The sequence below is a fragment of the Meleagris gallopavo genome, chromosome 3 (assembly GCF_000146605.3).
Source record: "Meleagris gallopavo isolate NT-WF06-2002-E0010 breed Aviagen turkey brand Nicholas breeding stock chromosome 3, Turkey_5.1, whole genome shotgun sequence".
Lineage (NCBI taxonomy): Eukaryota > Metazoa > Chordata > Aves > Galliformes > Phasianidae > Meleagris > Meleagris gallopavo.
Genome location: NC_015013.2, coordinates 22,500,230 through 22,509,670, shown reverse-complemented (window position 1 = coordinate 22,509,670; position 9,441 = coordinate 22,500,230). Strand labels below are relative to the sequence as shown.

Here is a 9,441-nt window from a genome sequence, read left to right as displayed (position 1 = left end):
ATATATATATATATATATATATATACATACACACACACACACATATATATATATATAGAGAGAGAGAGACATAAATATTTTTATTTTTTTAATCTTGTTTGCTAACATTGCCAGATGCCTTGTGGATAATGCTTACTTAGAGGTTCTTTAGGTTTCTTTCTCCTTTTTATCTACATTCTGCACAGTTCAGTTGATTGTCAAATATATAGTGTAGAGCCTTAAAGTTTGATTTGCCACTGTAAACATGGAATTTCTCTTACTCTTATGTGTTTAATTGAGCTATGCTATTGGGTGCTAATGGGTTGATTTCTGAATGTAAATGTGGCTTGTAACTTTAGTAGACTTGTATAGGGAAAAATGTAGACATTTCTTAAGAGTGCAGATCACATTCTTCTGATTGCTTTTGAAATACCACTTTGTATTACTATAGATTTTTCATAAATTATCTTTTTAGTTTTCGTAATCTCCTAAATTTTGAAGTCTTCCTTTACTTGCATCCTTAATTCTACCACTTCCTCTTCCCACTCTCCCTTTCCCTATGTCCATCAGTGAAGAAAAGCTGGAAGTGACTGTGCTTATCTAAAGGACTAAGGTGATCCTCTGTTTCTCCTTAGCTGTCAGATTTTTTTGTTCTTCACTTAAAAAGTGTATTTGGGTTTCATGTTGTACTGTGATGTGAAAGCCTTTTATATCACTTTTCACGGTGTTCGCTGTTGCCAGAATACTTTGTGCTGTCTTGATGGAAGGTATTTCACTTCATCTCCTTAATCAGCCGTCAACATTCAAACTGGGAATCTGGGGACTATTGTGAAGTTGGTTATTTTGGTGTTACTATGTGTACTATATGCCAGAAGAGTTCTTCCGCTATCACTGCCTCAGCAGCTGCCTTCAGCTGTTGAGACCTTTTTGCTTCCACAGTATCTGATTTAGCAGTCACAAAGTTATAGGAAGAACTTTTATAGGATTCTGATTAAGATTGAGAGGGAAATGATTTTTTTTCAGATTAGCAATATACGCTATACCTTATTGTGCCAATTTAGTATTGGACCAGGAAAGTTAAATACAAAGCAACACCTTGTGAATATTTTTAATGTGGTACCTCCATTTTGCTAGATTTTAGCTGACAGGATCACAAATTGTGGGAGTTATGGTATCATGAGAAGTTTTGGAAACCTATTACCTATTAAGTACAAACAGGAACACATCTTGGTGGAAAGCCTTCAGTCAAATGCAGATGCCTTTATGCTCTGTGGTGCTGCTATGCTTGTTTTGGTAAGTCGAACCATTTGCTTTCACTTGTCGACCTTTCCCAAGTGGTCTGCAAAGGAGGCATTGAAGTGAGCCCACAAGTGAAGCCAGCAACAGGGAGCATGGAAAGCTTAGCAAGTCAAGGAAAGGTTTGGCAAAGTTAACAACTGACAGTGTGTTACCAGGCTTCAGTGGAAGAGAGGTCAGCTGTTGCAAAGCATGGAATATCTGGGCAGTGGATTGGGACTGTGGCTTGTTTTGAATCTTTGAATCATCTTCATGGAGGAGCAAATAGAGTTGTGCAGCTGGACTGACCAAGTAGCTCTGCTTCTAGATGTCCTTTTGTATGAAGAGATGAGAGATGACTGGGGACCACTGTATTCAAGGAAATGGTCTGCAAAATTGCTTCTTTAAGTGTTGGTTAAAGATCCATCTGTTAGAGCTGACACAGGACATCATCATTCTAAGCAGAATAACAGGGTTTTGATGCCAGAACATTCACATCTGCTTCTTACTAAGAACATAGTGTGTCTGTTCATGTTAGCAGTTATGGGTACCTAGCATATGTTAGAGGCAGTTCTCATAAGTGGATGAAAATGATCATTGAGAATATGAAAGCTGTTGTGCTTTAAGAGAAATGAGCAGTAAGATTCATAGTAGAAGTTAACATGACCTTTTGTATTGAAGTGTGGGTTGTAGCTCATGGAAAATCTAAATGCAGATTTTAAATGATGATATTATTGTGGAAGGCAACCACATATTCAGTGTTTTCAGTTTTAGACTTCTGAATGTTATGTTACTGTAATTTAGACCTGTACCAAACACTTGATATTGCAGCAGTCAGTTCTGCAGCTACTTAGTCAATGCTGGAGCTGAGCTCATCTTCTCAGATTGCCTTCACTCACTGGCGTGTTTTTTATGGTAAAGTGCAAACAGGGCCCACCAGCTCAAGCTTTATTTTCCCTTTTCTCTAGCTGAGCAGAAGGCAGCGGAGTAGGACTGGCTTTTGGAGTATCCTCAGCTAATTTATTGTAGTGAAAGGTTGTGTTTTAGGACTTAATAAAGGAATGATGGTCCTAGTAAGTAATAAAAAGAAGATGCTACATATTTCTCATCTTGTTTTCTCACTGAGTTCCCAGAAGGAACTTGCATTACTTCCTTCTCAGGCAGCATTACTTAAATAATATCTGTGTCCTAGACTGAATTGATTATGGCCTTTTCCCAGTGTCTGAGGAGTAAAGCTTAACACTTGGAATGGGTGACAAGTGTGGGTACAAATTAGTGTTATCTTCTGTCATGCAGGCTGCTCTAACTTGGAGGGGAAGCCTGATAACAAAGGAATCTGCACAAACTGGAGATGTTGGCCAGCAGATGTGGTGTGGGAAAAGAGCCTGGTGAGCACGACCAGTCCAAGTGGTGGGAAATGGTGTGGAGGCCACCCAGAGGGAGTGCCATGGACAGGATGATTGTCACAATGGGGGAGATGCTTCTTGGCCCATAAACTGGCAGAACTGATGGGAAAGCTTTGAACTGCGATCAGCAGGGGGGATGGACACCATTAGGAACACTGAGGTTAAGCCAAAGAATGGGGGAAGGCTAATGGGAGTATCTGTGTTGCTCCAAGGAGTGCTGAGAACTCAGGAGCACATCTGAAGTGCTTGTATACCAACACATGCATTGTGAAGAACGAATGGGATGAAGTGGAAGCTTTAGTTCTTTCCAAGTGCTCTGATATCATCAGTTCAGTGAAACTTGGTGGGATGAGTCCCACAGCTGAGTGCTGGGAATAAGGGCTGTTGGCTGCTCCGGGACAGGGGTGGGTGGAGGTGATGTGCTGAATGCAAGGGAGTGACCAGACTGTACAGCTATTGCTGTTAGGGATGATGTAGGAGAGAGCCTCTGGGTGAAGATTAAGAGATGAATAGCAAAGCAGATGTTGTGGGTATCTGCTATTGACTGCTTACCTAGGACATTAGCAATGAAGAGCTATTCTTTAGGTAACTGGGTGACATCTCAGGTCGATTGTCTTGATTCTTGCAGGCGACTTCAACTTCCCAGATGTAAACTGGGAGTATCATGCTGTCACAACAAGGCTGGTAGACTCCTAAAGTAGGTTGAGGTAATCAAGATTATTAATATAGTTTTTTGCCTTAGTATTTAACTGTAACAACTGATCTTGGGCTGCCCATGCCTCAGAGTCGAAGGTCTATGATTGAGGAAGTGACTTTTCCATCCTTCATCATGAAATTCTAAAGGAACAGCAGTATCAGCTCAGTGTTCGTAAGTCCACAGGGCCTGATGAGATTCATTTCAAGAGTGTTGAATAAATTACTGACCATTGTAGCCAGACCCCTCAGCAATTTACTGAAAGTCATTGGGAGTGTGGGGAGATCCTTGCTGACTGGAAGCTAGCCAAATGATGGATTTGGTCTGCTGTCCATTTAAGTCCTGAACTAACTCTGTTGTTATCTGCTGAAGATAGATGGGTCAGAAGAATAAAACACAGGATCAAGAACAATATTGTTATTTTTTCAAGGTGATTTCAAAGATGACAGACTGTTATGTGATATTTGAAGGTCATGTAAGATAGAGCACAAAAGCAACAACACCAAAACAACCAACAAATTACTCACCAAGAGACAGAAGCACGTCAGGAATCCAAGAGCAACTGTACTGCAAAAGAAAACCCACTAAATCTATTCTAGAGAAAAATGAAAGAGGCTCCCTTGTAGGACACACCTTTGTCTGTCTCGCAGGTCGATGATTTTCATGTCTCTTGTGTCTTGTATCTCATAATTCACTCTGCTTCTTTGTGCTAATTGCAAGTGCAGTAGCAATGAGCCAAATAACGAAGTGCAAAAAGATGACTGTAATGCAGTCAGAAGCACTGGGCATATTAAGACAGACTTTACGTAAGTGCTTTTAGTAAGTAGGTGTTTCATTCTTCAGCAGCTACAGACTATAATTTTTGGACAAGTTTAAATTGCATTGCTTCTGTCCTGATGCGCTTCTGAGGAGCTCAACACTTTCCAGCAGTGTGTGTGACTGACAGAATCTGATGTTTGAGTTAACGTTTTTCATGTTTTCTTTCTTTTCTAGTGTTTATTAATGCTTCCATTTGAGTAAGATGTAGGACCTAAGAATAGCAAACAGAATGCAAATCTTTTTTACAGCCTAAAAGACAGAGGTATTTGGAGAGTACTGCTCCAATGAATGTGCTGCTGAAGTACAAAGATAGTATTTAGCTTTACAAGCAGCTGGAAAAAATATATATATTTTTTCAGTAATACTGAAATATGAATAAGGCCAAGCAATTATTTGCATAATTTGCTAATAATATTTCATTGAATGGTCTGGGGAAGCACATGTGACATGCTTTTGTTTTTGTTTTTCCCAGCAAAATCAAGATAATATGTAGGAAATAAGATACTAGGTTAGATAGACATAGGAAAGGATTCTGCAAATTGTAGGACTTTGACACTGGTAGATTTAAAACAAACAAAATAACTCTTGTCCATGCTCTTCCTTCTTTGGAAGCAGGTTGGAGGCATGATTTGAATTGCAGCTGTGGAGCTGTATGATTACTTGTAGGTGTGAAGGCCACGCTACCTTCATTCTGGCTGTGCACTACGTTTCATAAAATGATAATTGCATTCTACCACCCTATCTACCTACTACTGGAGTGCAGTTTGGTTTCTTCTGGCTGCAAAATCAAAAACTGTTGAAAGCATGAAGGAAGCTTTAGGCAATCTCAAGCCACACTAGGGAAACATCTGGCAGGCCTTTAATTTTTACACAGAGTCACAAAGGAAGCGAAGAATCGAATACGGTGTTTGTTTCTGTAATCTTTGCAGCATTGCTCTCTGTTTAGTCCTTCTAGTTGTCACTGTGTTAGAACCCTTGTCAGGTTTTATTCACTTACTATGACTTTCTCATGACAGTTTTTGATTTGAAAAGGTGCTCTAATCTCTGAAGAGCCGTGTTATGCCTCAATATGTCAAGCTTTCCTGTGGCATGGTTGAAATTAGCAGTCTTAGAATTGACATGGTGTATTATAGGCAGATAATGCCCCGAGAGAAGTGCTGTGGAAGAATCTTGTCTCGGATGAGTTTGGGTGAATGTATGAGATGTGAGAATGCATGCCACTTGCTCTACCAAGTGTTCTGGCCAGTACTGCTGGCCTTCTTTGCTACAATATGCTTTCAGGAGCATATTGCTGGCTCATGCACTGAGCTTTTTTGTAGAATGGCTTGGATTGGAAAGGACCTTAAAAAATCTAGTTCCAACTATGCTGCCATAGACAGGGATGTGTCTCAGTAGGACCGGGTTGCTCAAAGCCCCACTCAGCCTGGCCTTGAACGCTTCCACAGTGGGTCAGCCACAGGCTTCTCTGGGCAGTCTGTTCTGATGCCTCACCATCCTCATAGTAAAGAATTTCTTCTTAACTCCTACTTATTTAAAAGTACATTATTATATATTCAGGTTTTCTTTCAAATCTAAAAACTAATTATAAAGCGGTAACTGCTGCAATTAGGGAAACAATGGCTTTTAGTTTGTCTGTCTTACCCCTGGTACTAACTTTTTACATCACTTTTTATGTTTACAAGTATTGTAGAAGTATCTCTAGTTCTGTTTTATCATTTTATGGAAAACTGAAAAGGAGATGAAGTTGTTTTCCACGGAAATATTCAAGACCCGTTTGGATGTCTACCTGTGCATTCTATTGTAGAGTATCTGCATTAGCAGGGAAGTCAATGATCTCTTGAGGTTGCTTCCAATCCCTGCTATTCTGTGATAAACTACTCAGGAGGGGAGGGGAGCAATTGGGTGGGCATCTGGCAGTTCAGTAAGGTCAGTTTGGTTCACCACAGAATTAAACAACAGTTTCAGTTGAAATGTTACATAGACCCAACGCAGCATACACATGGAATCAGAAAGCACAATATTTTGTAGTAATATCTGTTTTTCAAATTGTCAAATTCACTGGATTTTCATGTGAGAAATCAAAGAGTGCTGATATCCTCTGCTCACAATTCCTACTGCTCATCTCCATGCACTTTGCAAGCTTCCCTTCAACAACTTCTTAAGTATCCAATCTACTGTTATAGTTGTGAACAGAATCTACTGGTAGCATTTTGTTCATTTGGTCAAATATCCTTCTGAAGTTTCTTATAGAAAAGATATCCTGAAACAGACAATAGGGGAATGGATACAAAATACTAATAAAATGCAAGTTGTTCTTGACATCAAGCTGACAACTAGTAGTTAGGGATTCTCTAACACAAAAGTGATTCTTAAACTAGCATTGAAAATTATGAAAGACTAGGACAATGCTTATTACCAGTAGAAAACAGTAAAGTATTGAGATACAGCTTCTTACTGCTGCTGTTTTTTTTATTTCTTTATTTTTTAGAATCTTATTTGCAACAAGATTCAACAGACTGCTTGCAAGTTGAGGTTGTGATACCAAGCGTGATAGGAGTTGGCTTAAGTCTGATGTAAATTCTGTTGAATTTCTGTAGCCATTAAGATAATGACTTATTACTGTGCTGTAAAATGCTTTAAAAAATTACATAAAAATGCACATGTGGTATTGAGTTTTTTTTTTTCAGAACTGTTTAGTGATATTTATTGCCAGGAAGGCAAATCTCTTCAAAAAGACCGGATTAGAATGCAAAGTGTGGGTAAGATTATTGGTATATGCAGTTAACTAGCTCTTGCAGATTCTACTTGCTGTGTTGATGGAAGCCTGCTTGATTTACAGTTGTAACACCCTTAACACACATCTTGCTGCCTAAGTCAATTACTGTGATTTCAGAATGGCTGGAAGCTTTATTAAGTGAAGTCTTCATGCAGACTCACCTCCCTCTACTTGCTGGCAATGCTTTGTCTAGCGCAGCCAGGACATCACTGGCCTTTGCCACAAAGGCTTGTTGCTGGCCCATATTCAGCTCGGTGTCTACCTGGACCCCAGGTCTCTTTCTGTGTAGATGGTTTCTCAGCATGTCCAGGTGCAGGGGTTATTCCTCCCTACTTGCAGGACTTGGCGTTCCCTTTTGTTGAACTAATTTCCTGAGGTTCTTGCCAGCACGTTTCTCAGCCTGTTAAGGTTCCTTAGAATGGCAGTGATGTCGTAGTGCAAGAACCACACGTCCTCATTTCGTGCCATCTATGAACTTCCTGAGTATGTACTTTTTCTCATCATCAAGCTTGTATGTAGAAGGCTTGAATGCTCTTCTGGGTTATTTCTTGCATGTGTACGTGAGGCTATAGCAGTTAAAGCTAGGCAATTTCACATTACAAGAATAGATGTAGTGTCTGCTAATCTGTTTAAAACACTTGCTGAAAATTTACCAGGAAGTATCTCTTGCTTCTCTTCCCTGCCCAAATGGAGCATTTCAGTGTAGATAGAGAAAAGGCTTGTTTTGGGCTGTATGTGGTAAGAGAATACTAACACAATAATAAAATACTTAAAGAATATTTGTAGGAAGAATTGTTATCCAATGCAAGCAGTAACAAGAATGTTTTTCTTAATTTCCCATTTTGACTTCTCACAAGGAATTAAAATATTTTGATATTGAAGTGGTAGGGAAATACTTTGACTTATATCTGGTGTTTCACAGTTACTACAGAAGTGTGCTCTGTAAATAATCTGTTGCTGGCACTCAGCACCCTATGGTGGCATTTGATTTGATTTCTATCAGTCTGTTAAGGGATGCTGGCACTCCTTAGATGTTTTCCTGCCTTTGCAGCTGCAGTTGATAGTGGCAGTACCCTCAAAAACACTATCTCATCATTAATATCAGCTACTGTGGGCATTCCAAGTTCTCTGGTCTATTCCTGGAAGTTAGCATTTCCCACCTAGCCTTCTCTTTTCTCATTTGGATTTCTTCTACAACTGTAGTTGCCTGAGCCCAGAGCTATTTTGGAGCAGTCATTTCGAGAAAGACCACAGTCCATTACTTCAACTTGTGCCACAGCTTGCGAGCGATGGAAGTGGTATTTTAGGGGCACTGCTTCTTGAGTGTGCTTTACAGGAATGTAAAAAGCAGTCAGTGAATCACTGATGGTGCACTTTTTTTTCTCTTTACCCCACCCGACTACTGGCCTTAGCCATTTATTTTTTCACTTCCTTCTGGCCTTTTTAATATCCTTTCACTCCACAATCATCTCTCAAATCCAAACATGTTAACTTAAGCAACTTTATGCAGAGAAGGATTCTCTAGGGTTGGCTGACGGATTAAGTGGCAGTACCTTGGTTGTGAAGCAACCTACGTTTGCACATTCTCCAGTCGTTTTGCATTAAAACTTAAATCCTTGTTCTGTTGTGGCACCTTTAAAAAGCAGACCTCCTCCTTACATCTAAATGTTATGAAAACCAGGCATACTGTAACCCAGAACCCCAAGGAATGCTTGATTGAAATAACAGATCAGAAAAGTCTCTTGCTAACATTCCTGTGATTATAGGTTTACTCAAGTGACAGAAACATGGTGTCAGCTAGCTTTCTGCATACAGTGTAATTTTGGTTCAAAAGCTAACATAATTTTTAAAGGCTTTACCAACGCAACGTTGGAAGGATAGATCATTTTGAAAGGTGTTACAGCATTTGTTATCTTTCCTCTCTGTGTGTATCTCATATATTGCTGATAGGGTGATTGGTCTGGTTCCTGCTGGAGGAGAAGAGTGTGTCCCTGTTAGTAGTTACTGACATCATGCAGAATGAGTGGAGAGAATGAGAAATGAGTAATTCATAGATCCTCACAGTTAAACAAAAAGAAAAGCTCGTTTCAGCCTCATCTGTTCTTCTGCAGCACCCATTTGAGTTAACAAAAACAAAACAGAAGAAAGTTGAAGAATAGCAATCATGAAAGTAGTGGCTTCAAAATTTCATTGTTTCAAGCAGTAGGTATGATGTAGGAAGAAACAGCAGTGACCTTGCTTTCATTTTCAGGTGATCAAATGACTTGAATAGGTCACAAGAGCACCTAAATCTAAACTTAGTTAACATGTCTGGAATGTAATCAGTGCTGATATAAGGGTCAGTGTTCGTTTCTGCTGATCTGTTTTAAAGGTACTTGAATTAGAAAACTGGTTAAGAAAGTTCTCTTAATGACATTAATCACATTTTTTTTCACTTAAGATGAAACCCCTGTGACACTGGAGCCTGTTTGCAGCCGTAGTACACGTAAGGA

The 9,441-nt window shown here is 39.6% G+C and overlaps 1 protein-coding gene across 1 annotated transcript in view; it reads left to right on the top strand.

Moving 5' to 3' along the window:
- The window catches only part of FBXL7 (F-box and leucine rich repeat protein 7), a 169,880-nt gene that overhangs the window by 28,043 nt on the left and 132,396 nt on the right, over positions 1–9,441 (top strand). The window lies entirely within an intron of this gene.